The sequence below is a fragment of the Miniopterus natalensis genome, chromosome 4 (assembly GCF_054644295.1).
Source record: "Miniopterus natalensis isolate mMinNat1 chromosome 4, mMinNat1.hap1, whole genome shotgun sequence".
Classification (NCBI taxonomy): domain Eukaryota; kingdom Metazoa; phylum Chordata; class Mammalia; order Chiroptera; family Miniopteridae; genus Miniopterus; species Miniopterus natalensis.
In genome coordinates, this window is record NC_142084.1 from 94323201 (window position 1) to 94342536 (window position 19336).

Consider the following 19336-nt stretch of genomic DNA (forward strand, 5'->3'; position numbering starts at 1 on the left):
GTCCCACGCTGCCACCTAACATCTCTCAAACTACAGTGACAGATAGAGGTGCAGCCTCTAAAATAATCAGAAGAAATAATCCCCCAGGCAGAGATAAGAAAAAACACAAGGCTCTCTAGAGATGGATAGATACAGACAGACAAAATCCCTGTATGACCTTGAGCAAAGAAAACAGTTCCCTCGCCTGTCTCCATTTCCTTACATGCTAAAAAGTGGAAAATAAGCCCACCTTTCAAGGTACAGAGAAGGTGAAAAGGAATAGATTTAAATAAATCTGGCATTAACTAGTGCTAGTTCCCTCCCTCCTTACCATGGCAAGGTGATGGAGGACTCCTAAAAGGAGCTGGGATGTCTGCCCTGGCTGGTGTGGCTCAGTTGGTTGGGAATTGTCCTGTGCACGGAGAAGTTGCCAGTTTGATTCTGTCAGGGCACATGCCCAGGTTGCAGGCTGGATCCCAGGTAGGAGGCATGCAGGAGGCAGCCAATCTATGTCTTGCTCTCACATCAATGTTTCTTTCTCTCTTTCCCTCTCCCCTCCTCTCTCTCTAAAAATCAATTAAACAAAAAAAAGGAGTTGGTATGAAATGCACAAAGAGAGTAAAGAATAGCCCTCAGATTGCATTGGTTTTGAATCAAAATAAAAGAGGAGAGTAATTCTGGGGTCAGAAAGTTTGGGAAATGCTGGGAAAGAGAGTATTAAAATGACAATTATCAAGTGAATTTCCAAAAGAAGGAGATTATATGGAGCATTTACTACATTTACTTGACCTAAGGAAACACTACTCATAGGAACAGTGATCCTATTAATCACTGACACAAACACAGAGACAAAAAAAAAAAAAAAGGGAGGGAGGAGAGAGGGAGGGAAGGGGAAAGGGGGAGAGGGAGAGAGAGGGAAGGAAAGGGAGAGGGCGGAGAAAGAAGAAAAAACAAAAGGAAAGTTAGCAGTTGACAACTCCTTCAAAAGGACAGTAAAAGCATTAGTGAGGTGAGACTATCTGAACAGATTACAAGTCAATGACAGATTTTAAAATCTAGTTTAGAGGCAGAGAAAAAGGATGCTTTTTGATCCTCTGAAAGGCGTTTCTGAGGCCAAAGCTTAATTTTCAAAATCAAATCATTTTAAAATTAAGGGATGATATTAAGTAACAGTACCAAGAATTTAAGGAGTAAATGTATTCATTTTACAAGCACATACAGACTTCTGATACAAGATTGTAATTCTCATTTGCCCTCCCAAATTTATTCCCTCATTCAACTGGGCTACTGTATGGCATGCACTGTACTAGATGCTGAAAGTATGCTATGAACTGAATATGACATCACAGGCATGATCTTTGTCCCCACGGAGATTACCTTCTAATAAGGGAATTGACAGTTCAGTGAGGGATTATGCAATACATTTAACATTTGTAATTATGTTAACAGCTATAAAGAAAAGGAACTGAGTGCTCTAATACAAAAGTCCAGCCAGCGTGGCTCAGTGGTTAAGCATCAACCTATGATCCAGGAGATCCAGGAGGTTCAATTCCCTGTCAGGGCACATACTTGGGTTGCGGGATCGATCCCCAGTAGGGGGCGTGCAGGAGGCAGCCCATCAATGACTCTCATCATTGATGTTTCTATGATGTTTCTCTCCTTCTCTCTTCCCCTCTCTGAAATCAATAAAGACATTATATATACATATATACATATTTATACATATACAACAAAGGAATCTAACCTGTAGGGGGCCTTAGGGGACCCAGACATAGCCTCTGAGGAATGCATGCTTGAGCTCAGTTCTGAAGGACAAGCAGGGGTTAACTGGGCAAGAAAGGAAGGAAGAGTGAAGCCATCTTGATAAACAAATACTGATAATGCTTGTTAGGTCAAGACAGTATCTGGTGCCCTGGAGGAAAGTGTGAGTGTGCAGGGAGGTGGGTGGGGGATCACTGAGCACTGAGGCTGAAGAACAAAAAGCTAGGGTGAAAGAGAGCAAAACCAGACAAGACTCAGAAGGAAAACAAAGGCGTCAAGGTTGGGGTTTCTGAAAGATTCAAATGAAATCATCAAAGGAATATCAAAGAAAAGGCCATCTACATTGGCACTGGAAACCTGGCAAGGGCACCTCCTGGACTGGAAATAGGGTTCATTGAATGTGAACAAAGAAAAGCCTACCTAGCCCGGTCGGGCGTGGCTCAGCGGTTGAGCATCAACCTAGGATCCAGGCGATCAGGGTTCGATTCCCCATCAGGGCACATGCCTGGGTTGAGGGCTAGGCAGCCGATCAATGACTCTCTCATCATTGATGTTTCTCTCTCTCTCTCCCCCTCTCCTTTCCTCTCTCTGAAATCAATAAAGACATTTAAAAAAAGAAAAAAAAAAAAAAAAAGCCTACCTAAAAGCCATAAGGAATTCCCAGCAGAACCTCACCTCCTAGCTCAAAGCACCAAAGAACAAGTAGGAGTGACCTTGAAGCAGTCAGTGAGGCCAACCGTGACTGATCCTGAGGGGCTGCATCAGGGGCATCTGGAGCCAGGGTCCCGCCAGAGCAGTGCGGAAGCTTGTTGTGGATGTATGCTGAGTAAAGCAGATCCTACTGCAGCTGGCCTCAAACAGAAACGGCCGCTTCGATCACAAAAGGGCAGCCCTGGCCCAGCCAAAACAAACTCAGAAGTTCCTCACCCTGGGGACTTCTTTCCACCACACTGCAAATGCACCTGGATCTAGAATCAGCAGAGTAGAACAACAGCTAATCTAAACATTTCCCCTTTTCACAAAAGAAATACAAATAACCACAAACATAAGAGATATATTCCAAGTAGCACTAGCAATTAAACAATTTAATTTGCTCAGCCAAATTGGGATTAAAAAATATTAATACCCCCAAATGGCATAAACATGGAGAAAACAGCCCTTTCTTAGATAGAATATGGTCTGTCATGTCACGCTCACACAGGAAATAGAAAGCGGGTAAAATCTTCGGCTACATAAAATAAAGTGCACATGCTCTTAAAAATGTGTACACCCTTCAACCCACAATTCCACCTCTTAGAACTTATCCAAAGGATGCATTCAAAGATTAAACTACAAGAAAGAGCAATCAGCTCTAAGTTGCTATAAATTACACATAACTTAAATGTCTTTAATAAAGGAGTTTAGTTAGCCATTTGCATTCATACATTAGACACCCCTTCAAATTATTCTAAAGAAATATATAATGGCTCAGAAAGATGCCACAAATATTGATGAGTTTTAAAAGCAGTTTGCAAAACAATTTCAGGTGTAAAAAAGCAAATATATATGAAATACACATGAAAGAAAAAATATGTATAGGAAAGGAGATAAATACACCAAATATTAAGTCATCAGGAGAAACTTTTATTCTTTTCTTATTTACATTACTTATTTTCAAATTTTCTATAATAACCATGGATTACTTCTGTGAAAAGAAAATATAAATTTCTTATTCAGCAACTTTTCAAGTTTTTTAATGTATGTGTAAATAATAGTACTAGCCCAAGTGGATAATTGTATTGGGAGGGGGCATGTGAATCTTGAGCCTACTTTTTACACATATATTAAAAAACTATTGACAACAGAATATCTTCAAGACCTTAGGGTAAGCAAAAATTTCTTTAACAGGACACAAAAATCAGTAACTATGAAAGTATTAATTAATTAAACTTCATTAGCATTAAGACCAGTTTATCAAAGACAATATGGAGACACTGAAACAGCAACAGATCAAGCGCGCAGTACGTGTATCTGACAAAGCACTCACTCCCAGACTGTAAAGAACTCCCACAGATCAGTAAGAAAAAGACAACTAAAATTTTTTTTTTTAAAGGGTCAAAAGATTTGGCAGGCATTTCTCTAAAGAGAATACCCTGAATGGCCAATGGGCACATGAAAAGAAAGTTCATCCTTAGTCAGGGAAACCAGAGTAAGACACTACTTCAAACCTATCAGAGTGGTTAAACTGAATGACAACGTCAAGTGCTGAGGAGGTTGTAGAGCAACTGGAAGGGTGATACAAGGAACTGCAGGAATGTACAACCACTTTGGGAAAAGATCTGGTAGTTTTTTGAAAAAGTAAAACATGCATCTATACTCTCTCCCAGCAATTCCCCTCCTAGGTAGGAGATGGGCTAGTAAACCAGGACAAGCAGAATAGGGAAACTGAGGCAAAGGGTTTAATTGGCCAAGCAGTTTACAGATATCCAGTAAACCGCAAAATCCTATCTTCCCTAAAGCAAGGATACAAAAGTAAATGGTTTGCACTTCTCCCCAACCAGGGGGAAATTAGCTTAAATCACCCTACTCAGAGAAATAGGTAGCAGAAATCCAATTAGTGCCATTAGTCAACCACACCCAAGGACAGATGAAGTTAAGGGAATAAATCTCATTTTGGCACATCAGCATAAAACTGATGAATATTTTACTGAGACCCTCCCCTAAATTCCCAGCCTTTAAAACCCCTCAAAAAAAATGAAGGTCCCGGGGCAGGCTCCTCCTCCCAGGAGCACCCCCCACCTTTCCTTTCCCCTTCTTCCCTCACAGGCATGCATCTCCTGAGCTCTAAGGGACGCAAAGAGGCTTCCAACCAGGTAGCAATGGGCAGAGGCAGCTAGTCCCAGGCTAACCCCTGACCCCGTCCCCAAGGCCCTCTTTTCTCTGACTTCTTAGTGAGCCAAAGCAGCCCAGCCTAGTCTCACTTCCCCTACCCAGTCCCTCTCCCATTGCTTCTTCTGTCCTGGGCTCTTCCTTCTTTCACGGTGCCCACCTTTAATAAACGTCCTCTCGAATCACCTGGACTTGTGCTGTGAAATCTTTCCTACACGAAGCCAAGAACCCACACGCTACCGGCCAGCTCTCGGCAGACCCGTTCACGGCCAGGTCCCCTTTTCAGTACCAGGTATACCCAAGAGTCCAAACAAAAACTGAACACAGCCCTGGCCAGCGTGGCTCAGCTGGCTGGGCACTGTCCCGTGCACCGAAAGGTTGCGGGTTCTGTCCTGTCAGGACACACGCTCGGGCTGCGGGCTCGAGCCCAGGAGGGGGCGCGCAGGAGGCAGCGGAACGAAGGGACTGAACAATTATATGAAAAGAATGAATTTCAAAAACATTACGCTGGGCAGCATAAGCCAGACATAAAAAGAGTACATGCAGTACACGCATGCTACATAATCCCATCTATAGGAAGTTCTAGAACACACAAAACACACCTACAGATACAAAAAGCAGGTCACGAGGCCAGGGACGGGGCGGGGGACTGCAAAGGGGAATGACGGAAGTTTGGGGAGGTAGAAATGTCCTCTCTTTTGATTTTGGTAGTGGTAATACAAGTGTATATAGTTCTCAAAACCCACGGTACACTTAAATGAATAAGTTTATTGCATGTAAACAATACTTCAATAAAGCTGAAAAAACAAAACAATATAGATACTACTACACACCCATCAGAACCGCTAAAATTAAAAGGCTGGTAAAACAAATGGCAACAGAACTCTCCACATTACAGGTGGGAGTGTGAGTAGGCACAGGCACTTGGGAAACAGTGTAGCAATATCCACTGAAGCTAACATGCCTATCCTATGACCCAGTAATTCCATTCTGCTTATGTCCACCTTAGAAGTGTTATTCCTAATAGCAGCCAAAAATTCGAAACAACCCAACTAATTCATCAACAGTAACATAAGCAAGCCGTGGACTATATATATAATGGAATAATGCAGAGGGGGAAAACGACTGTTAACAAAATAGACGGATTTCACAAATACAATAATGAGTGGGGGGAGCAGCAGACACAAGAGTATATCCTGTATGATTCCATTTATATAAAATCCAAAAACAGCCAATACTAACCCGTAGTGAAAGAGGCCAGAATAGATCTTTGGGAGGGTTTACTGAGTGAGGCACAGACATGAGGAAACCCTCAAGAGGCTCTGGAAATGTTCTATATCTTGATTTGGGTAGTAGTTACACGGTGTGCTACACACGTACGTTCTATACTAGATGTAAGTTACACACACACTCACACATAAATGCCCTCTGACCAATCTTTGTTCATCCCTCGAAACTGGTGGCTTATTACACAGTATCCAGGCGTGGCTTCTGTCAGTGTGAGTCAGACACACTCCCGGTCTAGTCTTTCACATGTTCTTCATGACGCTCTCTCTGACTGTCTGGCTGTCCGAGCTGGTGGCACTACTAAATATCTGGAGTAATGACACTGACAATGGGATTGGATAAAGTCATGCCCCAACCAGACAGGGAGGACTTACAAAATACTTATTTACAGTATAGTCTTAATATAGATGTAATTTTAAGTGTACAGGACCAGTCCCTTGTCAATTCACTATCCTTTTGATTAACTTCATGCAAAGACTGTGGGGAAAATTAAATACAAGCAGGCAGCTCTTTGAAAACAGGTATATAGTGTTGCTAATATTTTTGCTTAAAAACTCCATAATTATAGTCACGTGCTGCTTAATGACAGGAACACATTCTGAGAAATGCATCGTTAGGCGATTTCATCGTTGTGTGAACATCATAGAGTGCACTTACACACACCTAGATGGCACAGCTTACACACACCTAGGCTCTGTGGGATAGCCTATTGCTCTGCAGAAGAGGGGAAAAATTTTCCCTCTACCTTTGTGGGTTCTTGGCCCAAGACACCCCTGAAATAAAAGATTAACAGGAGAAAAACAAAAGTTTAATAACATGTATGCCTCCTACATAATGAGAAAACTCAGGAAAAGGGAGTAACTGGCCAAAATGGCTGAAGCCACACCTTAAGGAAAATACAGCACCATCTTCACCTGAACACAAAAAACGCCAGGGACTGGGGAATTCTACCAGGAGAGCACAGTAAACAAAGGTAAGGTTGCTAAGCAGACTTACGTCCTTGTCTTCGGCACTAAGACTTTCTAAAAATAAAGTCATCCCCATCTTCCAGGTAAGGCCAGGGAGACACCCTTCCAAAAGTAAGTGTCTTTTACAAAAGGTAACTTCTATTTTTGGTTTTCAGAGCTGTTTCTTAAAATTAATCAGCCTAAAATGACCTTATGCCAAATAGACATGTTTTGGGGTGACAAATTCTGTTCCCCTACAGCTCCTAAACTACAAGCCTGTTCAGCATGTTATTACAGTGAATACTGTAGGTAACTGTAACACAACCGTATTTGTGTAATGTGTTGCACTACATTACACAGGCTACAATGTCACTAGATGACAGGAATCTTCCAGCTCCATTACAATCTAATGGGACCACCATCATGTATGTGGTCATCATTAGCCGAAACACTGTTATGTAGTACATGACTGTATAAGAAAAGTGATTTTTTTAAAAATCATATTAAATTTTCACTTTATACACAACTTTCAGAAATAAAACCAGGTCAGAGTTAGAGTCTCTTTGTCAAAGCATGTTATTTGCATATTGCAAAACTGAACTTTACACAATGACAACCACCATGAAACTATTACTACTGTCTTCCAAAATAAACCAAAAGATTACAAAAGCATGTGGTTAATGTCTAGAAACTGATTTATTAATGCAAAGCTTTTTAGAAACAACTTCATGCTTTAATACAGTCTAATCTACATTCTTGTCAATACCACCAATACAATATATCCATTCTATATTTAAAATGCCTCATTTCCTCCTCTTCACGTCATCTGTTACTATCTTGTCCCTTCTTCCCTAGAATATTCTAACAGTCTACTGATTGGTCTCCCTGAAGCAACGCACCCTCCAAGCTGACAAAAGCACAGATCTCGCTCAAACTTTCATAGTCACCTCTATTCTCCAAAGCATACCCTCCACCTTCACCCCTCATCCTATCCCTGCAAAGATCACAGCTTAGTTTGTAGGGCCAAGAAGATAAAGATGGGACTTATAAATAAGGGCCATGGTGACCAGGAAAGCGCAAGCCCTGACTCAAAAAGGCAGCCATTGCTCAGTTCCAATTTTCTGGTGAAACCAGAAATTAGTGTTTTGATGTAAAATGTCTCAATTTTTTTAAAGATTTTTTTATTGATTTTGAGAGAGAGAGGGAGGGAGAGGGAGAGGGAAACATCAATGTGAGAGCCAAACATCAGCTGCCTCAGGCACCCTCTTCCCCAACAGGGATGGACCCCCAATCCTGGCATGTGCCCTGACTCAGAATCGAACAGGCAGCCTTTCAGTGCACAAGATAATGCCCAGCTGAGCCACATTTAGCCAAGGCAAAATGTCTCAACTTTTTAAATCTATGCAGACCAAATAAAATATATCTGTGGATTCCTATCTATCCACAGGCTACTACTTAGTTACTTATGACCTAAAGGATTAAATCCATGACTTGGTTATAATCTATCTTTGTAAATGTGTCTACCTCAATCCCCTCACACAAACTACCCTCCAACAATCCAAAGAACTACTTACCTACTACCAGTCCCTCCTGAATGACAATACACAGCACTGCCGGCCAGCCACTATTCACAGTTACCTTTGCTAAGAAAGCCCTCCCCTGACCCAAAACATCCACATCCATGTCTAATTTCTGCTCAGGCCTCAAAGAGTAACTTTAAAAAGAAATGTTCCTTATGAAATTTCTTCATTTCCTAACTCCCACACACTGTATGTCTACCTCTCACGATCCTAAACAGCTTTTACATCCCACTGTACTTTTTATGTAAAAGACTGCAAGCCTCTGCAAGCAAGGTACGCATCTGATTCTGCTCTGCAGTCCCATTACCAAACAGTACCTATGCTCAATAATGAATGAACAAAGCTATTTATCTGCCTATTTACAAAACAATTTGTACCTTAACTCGATGGCCATTACACTGATATTGTCCCTTGTATTTTGAAAATCAAAAGGCTAACAGGTTCAGAAAAATATTCCCGTAATATTAAATTTGAATCAGAACTAACATGAACTATGAACTCCTGGCTTTTTTTTTTTAACTGATTTTTTGAGAGAGAGAGAGAGAGAGAGATTGGTTGATTTGTTACTCCACTTACCTATGCATTCACTGGTTGATTCTTATATGTGCCCTGACCTCAGAGATCAAACCCACAACTCTGGTGTATCAGGATGGAGCTCCAACCAACTGAGCCACCCATCCAGGACGGACTCATGATTCTTTTAAATATACTTCTTAGCTCTATCCACTAAAAAGGTTCTAGAAGCAACGATAACCCAACAGCAATCATTTCTGTTCCTAAAACAATATTCCTCACTCAAAGAAACAAACCAAAGCTTCTTGGAGAAATAGTTGATTCCTCATATGCAGGGAAAATAAAAAATGAATAGACACAAAAAGACTGATGGGATCATGTCAAAAGGAAGCAGGAGCTACCTTGAAGGGGTTCTCATTAGCCAAATCTGGACAATTTGAGCATCAATAAAAACTGTAATGGACACTCAATAAATACAAATCCCTGAGAGTATGGTGATACACAAAGGGAGGGAGGAAAAAAGCTAAAGCTAAGAAATGCAGACGGAATGTGAGAAAACCATAATTTTATAACTCCTATTGTAGTAACCGATTTCAGGATCAGATGCTGAAACCACTGGGTGAAAGGCCGTTACAGAACCAGGATATTTACAAGGTGCCAAACCATCCCACAGATTCCCTTCTACTAGCATAGGCTAAAACTGTCCCTTTTCAATGAAGAATGAGAGTCTCCCAAAGTGACTTGATGCTCGTGAGGTACACTTCATCTATGATGAAGCATTCGAGTCAAATATTTAATCTGGTTGCAATCAAGCCTCTCATCCCATTTGCAGTTTGCCGGAAGTACAAGAGCTGGAACATGTTAAACGATCCCATGAGAAAATACTCAAATAAGTCAAGAATGCTGCACATCCCACAGGACAACTCACTGCTGGACCCCTCAAAAGAAAGAAAATCAATGCCAGGAGGAGGAGGGAAAGGGCAGAAGGGCTGTTCTAAAGGAAAAGATATTGAAGAAACATAACCAAATATAAAGGGTGTGCTGTGTTTGGTTCCCTAGCATTTTGTTTTTTTATTAAAGGGGGAGGGGATACTAGAAAGACATTCTTGGGACAAGTAGGAAAATTTAAATTTAACTGAACATTTGATATTATATTACGGAATTACTTTCATTTTCTTAGCTGTAAAAACAGTATTGTGGTTTTATATATGTATAAAAATATGACTATAGGTAACGTGGTTATATAAAGAGAGAGATACATGGCTGTGTGTGTGTGGTTTGACAGAGAAACAGACAGACAGATACTGTCCTTTTTCTTAGGAGATAGAGGGTAAAGTATCGTATTTTCAATTTACTTTCAAATTTTTAACAACAAAAACAACAACAAAAAGGGGGTATGTATTTGGAAAGAGAAAGATAGGAAGGGGAGAAGAAAGAGGGAGGGAAGACAAGACAGGAGGGGAGGGGAAGAGAAAAGAAGAAGGGACTGAGAGGGAAGCTGAGAAATGATCCAAATATGGCAAAATGTAAACAATTATTGAATCTAGTTGAAGAGTACATAGGATTCGTTGTTCTGTTTTTCCCCAACTCTTCAATATATACGAAATTTTTCATAATAAAAAGTTATGAGGTGGGGGGAGAAGACCAGTTAAAAAAGCAATCAGCTTAAAATCCATATAACACCATGAAGAGTGAGAGTCAGAAGGCATGCTTGCAAGCATGGCCTGAGAGCAGAAGCTGTTGCAACCTGACAGGAGGGCAATGTGGTAAAAATATCTATCAGATTCTGAAAAGCACCTATTCAGTGACACTGGTACAAACCTGTCCTGAATACTCCTCCATGTGGAATGACATATACACTAAGTTATTATTTTAAAAACACATATATATTTTTTATTGATTTCAGAGAGAGAGGAAGGGAGAGGGAGAGAGAGAGAAACATCAATGATGAGAGAGTCATTGATCAGCTGCCTCTTATGCACACCCCCTGCTGGGGATTGAGCCCACAACCCAGGCATGTGCTGTGACTGGGAATCAAACCTCAATCTCCTGGATCATATAGGTCGATGCTCACCTGCTGAGCCACGCCAGCCGGGACACTAAGTTATTCTTTACAGCATTATGTGTAATAGCAAAAGACTGGAAATAACCTGTATGTATGTGTATCAGGTTCAGACTGGCTTCACAAATTACAGCACATACAATAAATCAGCATGCATCTTTTAAATTATCTATTCAAAAAATATGAGAGCTCTTTGGGAACTGATATGAAAGATGACCATGTCATAATTTACATTAAAAAAAAAAATCAAAGTGCAGAATAATGTGGTTGAGTAGCTGGAGCTAGAAGGAATGGGAGGCTCTCTTTTTTCTGTGCAAGTCTTTCTGTACCTTATGAACTCTGTACCACAGACGTCTACAATGTATTCCAAAAAATTTTCAAGTAATGATTGACTATAGCTGTAATGACCACTTCATATCTCTATGCTTTTATTACCAAAACCTAATTACAGTGGAGTTACAGCTCACCTGGGAATTAGGGGCTGAATTCAGTGTATACAGTGAAAATAGCACACAGTAAAAACTGGCCTTAAAAACCCCTTAAATATATGCCACACTGGACCAACACACCATCTCAATAATTGCAACACAGCTAATTTTCACTCCAGCACATGAACAGTTAGTTCACTGTTTCTTCAACTGTCTAGTGAATACAATATCTGACTTGCACTTAGGCCTCATGTGATGTTAAAAATGTGTGTCTTGCCCAGCTGGGCTTGGAGCAGCGCTTGAGCATTGACCTAGGATCCAGGAGATCGTGGTTCGATTCCTGGTCAGGGCACATGCCCCGGATGCGGGCTCAATCCCCATTAGGGGCGTACAGGAGGCAGCCAATCGATATTTCTCTCTCATCATTTATGTTTCAACTCTCTCTCTCTCTCTCCCCCTTCTTCTCTCTGAAAATCAATAAAGATATATTTAATAAATAAATAAATAAATAAATAAATAAATAAATAAATAAATAAATAAATGTGTGTCTTTAAAATACCACATTCACGCTCATCACAGCTAGACGAGAAGCATTTGGGAACTGAGAAAGGCTGAAGGGATGGCAGATTTCCATTTCTCCCTCACATCTGATCCAGAACCTTCACTGTTTAGGTCCTTTTCCCCTTGTTTTTGTCACCAGATGCACAGAATTGAATTTGTATAAATGTACATAAGATGCATAGTGAAAACATGGAGTTTTTAAAAAAACACTTCAAAAACAACACCTCTGTTAAACAAACCATTACAGTGGAAAAGAAAATCACAACCCCAGTAAAATGGTCTAACTTGCTGACTGGGAACAGGCTGAACAGAATTCCCTGATCAAGATGGAAAGAAGAGACTGATAACCTCTTGACCAACATCACTATGATCTTAGAAGGTCACATGACCTTAGTTGCAGTCATTCCCATACACCAATTCCTCAATCTGTACTCTGAATAATCTTCTAACTCTAGGAAAACACAGCTTTCACCGAGACAAAATAAAAACTCTCACATCTTTCTATCCCTGCTGTCTCTGGTGAGCTCCAGAACAACATTCAGATACCTCTCCTCTTAAAGGATTCAGCCATTAGGTAACTCAAATTCATTATAAACAGAATTCATTCTTTCTCTGCACCACCCCCCAAATCTGCTCTTCTAGTATTCCCTATCTTGTAAAAGAGAAAAACACCCATCTTTCTGCCGAAGCCAAAATCTACGGTTCATACTATACTGCATTTGTGCCCTACTCTTAGACACAATCCCCAAGTTCTGCAGGTCCTACCACCTACATCTCTTTCACGTCCACGCGCCCCCAGCATCCACTGTCAGTGCTTTGGTCCACCTTCTTCATTCATCATTTGAACTAAATAGTACCCCCGCCTTGGTCTCTTCAGTCCACCTTGCATACACCTGAAAAGTTAGTGGCCAAATACAAATTCAGTTATGTTACTTTTTCTACCTTAAAAACAGAAGGAGCAAGAACAAGTCCCAAAGCAATGATGTAGTAAACTACAAACAAGCTCACTGAATAGCATGCTGTAACGCAGAGTGCATCACCAGGCGTATTTCTTACGAGTATGCTCCTATTCTACCCCACAAGGCAGGAACAAATTAAGTAAGCTAATACATGTGTTCTGATAGAAAGAGGCCACAAGGAAGCGGGGAATATTCGGCTGCCTTCTTAGAGTCAAAAATAAACACAAAATGGACTACAGTAGTGATAAAGGCATCTTAAGGAGAACAAAGGGCTTCCCAGACCTAGAAGTCAAGAGTGCATTCAAGCTGAATGTACTAACAGGTCTAAAAACAAATGCCTAACCAGAAAATAATTTAGAGTAAAAGCAAGCAGAGAAGGCTGAAAGAGGTTTTGCCAGAGGGAAAAAACATCCATCCCTAAAGTAAGCTGAATGAGGCTGTCTCAGTCCCAGTCCAGCAAGTATCTCACTTCCCTGATTGAGTCCATGTTAACTAAGCTACCTGACTATGATCCAACGACCTATAGGTAAAGTCTACCTACGTGAAGAAAATATTCCAGTCATTTGACTGAAGTCTCAGGTACCTCTATCTCCTGTTTCCCAGTTGAAAAAATTAAACTGGAATACTAATTAGAACCAAGTAAGCAAATCTACTTATCAGAAAAGTTTATAATATGCCAACAAGCACATATCATTATAAAATAATAAATGAATTCTGGCTTTACACATCAGTCTTGCACAGCTGATTAATGTAAATCCAACCCTGGGATAAGAGCTGCTTCGAGCATGCTGACCAGATCAGATTTCTAAGGGTGTTAAACCAAGGATCAGATCTAGGATGAAGGTAAATTCTAAAACTGTACATGTGGCTATTTAAATGTAAATTAAAATTAAAAATTCAGTTCCTCAGTTACAGAACATATTTCCAAATAGCCCAACGTGGCCAGTGGCTAGCATACTGAACAGCACAGACACTGAACATTGCCACTGTCACCAAAAGTTCTATTGGACAGCACTGCTCTGGAAGATAACCTTGAACAACCCGACCTTTTGGGAAACAGCCTGATAGCTTGTCCTGGATGGCTAAGTGAATCTGAGAGCTAGACTGATTCTACAGGAAGTAAGAGATACTGTAGAATGACACCTGTTTCCTTTCCCTTTGCAATGCTTTCCTCAAATCAGAATGTACAGTTTTATCTTCAGGATGTGTGCTGCTCTTTTTAACAATGGATGAAAGTCTAAACTAGAGGCAGTATAGTATCCAGGTTAGCAGCATGTTCTCTGAAGCCGGACTGCCTGGATACATAGTTCATCTTTATCTCTTATTAGATATATGACCTTGAACATATTGGTTTAACTACTCAGTGCTTTAATTTCCTCATCAGTAAATACAAATAATGGTACTGACCTCACTGGGTTACTATGAAAACGAGTTAAGACATAGAAAGTATCTAGAATTGTGCTCAATAAAGAGTCAGTGCTCAGTAAGTATTTATTGCTATTATTTCTACTACCACCACCACCATCCTGACAGCTCTTCAGGCGACAACTGCTAAAAATGCTCACCTAGGAGAATTCTTAGCAATATAAAGGCATTAAACTAAAAGAAGGATCACAAAGTCAGTGTCAGTCTACAATAAAAAGAATTTTTTAAAGATTAAAGGGACTAAGTAATCTGAAGAGAATATTAAGTACTGAAAAAAAAGTCATGTTTTCAAGAGAGTTGCCTCACAATGTCTTACTTGTAAGGCTAACAAACCAGATGTGAAAAGAAGTCTGCATAATAAGTTACTGAACTGTTAAAAAACCAATAAAAACTAAGGAGGAACTGAAAAAATACAAGTTTGCTTTCACTAGACCAAATGATACTTCCCTGTATAGAACTATTTTGACATTTAAATTCATTGCCTCTCTTACACTCTCTAAGTTACTTTTGTTTGCTTGATGAACCGACTTAGATTTTCTAATTTTCTCATTAAGCAGGGAGAGCACCAAATACTTTGCCATACAATGATCTTCGAGTGAAAACCTGTTGTAAAACACAGCACCTTGCTCTTGCGACTAGGCATTTTGAAAACCGAGAAGCTGAAGTACAAACTCCAGCAAATGTAGTCAGGCTTACAGGCAGATCTTTGGAGAGACACACACAGACCCAAGCTTGGCTCTGCCATTCACTTGCTGTACGACCCTGGGCAATTTGCACTTAATGCTAATGGGCTTCGTGTCACTATCTGTAAAATATAGGTACAGCAGGTCCCAGTTGAATAAGAAATAGATGTACCCTAGCTGGTTTGGCTCAGTGGTTAGAGCATCAGCCCATGGATTGAAGGGTCCCAGGTTCAATTCCAGCCAAGGGCACATACCTGGGTTGCAGGCTCAATCCCCTGCCCCAGCTGGAGCTCATATGGGAGGCAACCAATCAATGTGTCCTCTCTCACACTGGTGTTTCTCTCCCCCCCCCCCCCGAAAAGCAATGGAAAAAAATATCCTCAGGTAAGGATGAGATAAGAGGAGAGAGGAGAGAGGAGAGAGAGAAGAGAGAGGAGAGAGAGAAGAGAGAGAAGAGAGAGGAGAGAGAGGAGAGAGAGAAGAGAGAGAAGAGAGAGAAGAGAGAGAAGAGAGAGAAGAGAGAGAAGAGAGAGAAGAGAAATAGACATAAAGAGCCTACAACACTACCTGCCACTTAGCAGATGCTCAATAAACAGTTGTCCCCATTAATAAATCTTCCTGAGAAGACCCTCCAAGAGTTCTGAGAATAAAAGACCACTATTTTACATGGCAACTACAAAAACTATTTTGACCAGGTATTAACTATAAATCATGACATAATGCCTCAAATTTATCATGTTTTCCATATTTAACAAGCTACTCCCCAAACAAAATTCCCTGTTGGACTATTACCATAAACCATTCAAGCCTTTAATAAAAGTAACTGCACTTCTGACCCTGCAACGAAGTTTTTACTACACTTCTGCCACATGCACCTGCACTAGTCACGTCTGAGCACAGCACTAAGCACAAACAGCTAACGTTTCTTCCTTTCCCTATGAACGGAAAAAGTAAAGATATCTTGTTTTGTAAGTTTCTTTCAGAAAGTTGAGTTCCACAGAACAAAACAATACAGGGTGATTGCTTACCTGGAAAGTATTTTGTACTTCAGATCCACCAATCCAGAATGAATGGGGGTACTCCCTTTCAGACTAGTCTGAGAAAAGACAGCAGTCAAGCAGCTTCCAAGATTCTTTCCGTTTACTGTATCCAGCTTTCTTCAACAAAATCCCAAACATGCACTTCGGTAACTGTTGAAAGACAGAAAGCAATCCATACACCCACCATGGCACCAGTGGCAAAGGACAGCCACCAAGAAATGGAAGGAAGGGTCAATGGAGTGGTGGATCTGAGGCACAGAAAGAGCTGCAACCCCTGAGTAAGGTATGTGGTATAAAACGTCTGCAGCAGCATTCCTCCCCTCTGTGTGGAGAGAAGGGAAAGAAATTCTACATGGAGAAGGCTTCCATCCCTAATATTAATATTTCCTTGATAAATAGCAGGCAATTTCCAAATGAGAGCAGCTAACAGGTCAAGCTATTATCCACATTAATTGTCCCAGACCACTCAGCTACAGTAAACTTTTTTCTCTATTTTCTGAGACAGCTCCTCCACCAATACAAAAAGTTTTGTCAGCCAAAACTAATGACACAGGCGGGCTCAAATACCTCCCATTGAAGATACTGATTTAAGCACCTAACAAGAAATCTTCTGGTTTGCTACATAAAAGACATCATATCTACACATTACCCAAATCTTCAACCCTCAGCTGAAAGATGGACATTTTAAAACACATGACATAATTTTAAGAGTGTACTGGATTCAACGAAGGCCAATCCCCCAATGGCCAGTCATTGAGTAAACTAAGGAAAATAATAAAGAACACTAATAAAAAATTTACTAGCTGACACCTTTAAAAACACAAGCCTAGTCTGCATTACATGAACATTCTTTTACTACTACACCAATTCTTCCATTAGACTGGAAATTCTACACAAACTATACAGGAGAGCAAAAAAGGCATCCAACAGATAAACATTTAAAAAACAAAGATTGAACTTACTTAAATTTTCTACTTCATAAATTTTCTACTTCAATTGCCACACTATTGCCAAAATATTCCTGTGGTGATTAAAATACCTACCTTTACTGAAGGGCTTCTAATGGACCAAGCCCTTTACGGTCATTACTCATTTAATTCTCAAAAAAGATGAAATGAAATAACTTGCCCAAACTCTCATCTACTAGGTGGTACAGCGCAAGCCCTTTTCACAGAGCACAGCTGTACCCAAGTCCACAGATTAGGAAGGCCAAGATTCCGGCGACAGAAGAAACCAGGCTTTACTCTCAAAGGTCCCTAAGTCAATTAACATCAATGGAGAACTAAAAGTACAGAAGAGTAAATGTTTCAGCCTAGCTAGATGAAAATACCGCTGAACTAGATAAGCCACCCTGAAACAGCTAACTCCCGAGATCTTGCCACTTACAAACGCATTTCATTAACAAAGAGCCATGCAATTCTAAGCCCTACAATATTAATGTTAAAACAAAACACAGTATAACGTTGCCCGAACAGTCTTTGTGTTCATAAGAGAAGACTGTGTCTCCAACTGAGGATCTCAAATTTAGTTGAAACTAAGGAATTTTAAATTCCAAGATTTGTCAATAAATCACAGGCAATGACTAAAGACGTTTTCATTTTTCAGGTTGTAGGCAACGCAACTGAATGAAGTGACTGAAATACCAGTCACTAATTAACCTCCCCACAACAGTCAGATGGAAATATCTTAATACCCAAAACTTAAAAGAGATCATATAAGTAAAATCTCAAAGAATGAGTGCTCAGGTTTTTCCTACTAAGTGATTATTACCCTGGGGCCTAAGATTAAACTAGAAACCCAATTTTGATCAAAGCAGCTATAGTGAGCTATGGCTAGTACTAAGGAAATATACTCTGCTTTTCAAAGTATAACTTACTGCTATAATGAAAATGCTCAAAATTATAGCAAAACACAACCACAACAACTTGCCTAAGGACCTCATTTCTGAACCTCTTGAAGGGTCAAGCTTTTCCCTGTATTAGTGAGTTACTAATCTCCCCCCTTCCCTTCAAATGAATGTCTACTGAGTGCTAATTGGTGGAAGGCCTTATGTTAGAGATACAAAGATCAACAGATGCCAGGCAACGAGAGTCCAGACTGAGATCTTCCTGTCCTCTGCCCCTTTCTCTTTGCCCCAAGTGATCATTTCACAGAGCCAAATGGTAAAGTGTTCTCAATTTAACTCTTAAAAATTTTTAGATATTACTCAAGCTCCTTTTTTCTCAGTGGTAGAGCTCTCACTTAATTTCTCTTTTCCTTCTGTGAGTCAATCAGAAGCTCACTATTAGAGAATGGTTTCCTGTGTTCATTATACTTATAGCTGCACATCTCTCTCCTCACAGAAACTTTTTTTCCATTTTACACGTTAATGTCCCAATGTTTCTACTTCATAGCTTTAAATCTTTATTGTTAACTAACCCTGAGAGGGAACTTCCTAAAAATGCTTCCTGCTGACATCACAGAACTCTGCAATCTTTGAATTTTGTTAAAACAATAGTAAGATCCACGTTAGAGATACCCTACTAGACTATCCGGTTTGTCTCTCATTTGCCTACAAACACAAACTTCCTGTTAGGCAACTGCGGATCAGCAGAAACGTAACTGAAGGGAACAAGCACATTCTTGACCAACAGGTTTTTCCCCGTCAACTAATTCAATGAACGCCTCAAATACACCTCAGAGGAAATCTTGTATGATACTCACTGCTTGCTCTGTTCAAGGCCAAATCATCAGCTTTGCTAAAACAAGAAGAAATCAAAAACCTGAATTTCCTCGTCTAAAGGGAACCAATCAAAAGTAAATCACAATGCTCAGTGTTTCCATGGTCTCTGCCTGGAAACCTAAAACAGGGTTGGGTGGGCTCTGTCTTCCAGTACAGGTCTAATGATGTCTAATCGGTAGTTCTTAGTAATTTTAAAAACAGTACTTCCCAGATTTCTAAGATAATACTGATTCTGGCCCTGGCCTGTGTGGCTCGGTGGTTAGAGCGTCGGCCTGCAAACCAGAGGGTCGTGGGTTCAATTCCTGGTCAAGGGCGTGCACCTGGGTTGAAAGTCTGACACCCCCCCCCCCAAGTGGAGGAGCATGTGGGAGGCAACTAATCGATGTCACATCAATGACTGTCTCTCTCTCTCCGCGCCTCCCCCTCCCTTCTACTCTCTCTAAAAATCAATGGAAAAAATACTCTCACTCCTTGGGCGAGGGTAAAAAGAAACAAAAAGATAACACTGATTCCGTGTGATT

At 40.5% G+C, this 19336-nt stretch overlaps 1 protein-coding gene across 5 annotated transcripts in view; it reads right to left on the reverse strand.

The window, feature by feature from the left end:
- The window catches only part of FBXW11 (F-box and WD repeat domain containing 11), a 98863-nt gene that overhangs the window by 73202 nt on the left and 6325 nt on the right, over positions 1 to 19336 (reverse strand). For 3 of the 5 annotated variants that reach the window (XM_087816970.1, XM_016211228.2, XM_087816971.1), the window contains exon 2: positions 16082 to 16243. The exons of the other annotated variants lie outside the window; for them this stretch is intronic. The gene's annotated coding sequence lies outside the window, so the exon portion shown is untranslated. The remainder of the gene's footprint in view (positions 1 to 16081; positions 16244 to 19336) is intronic. 5 annotated transcript variants of the gene reach the window in all.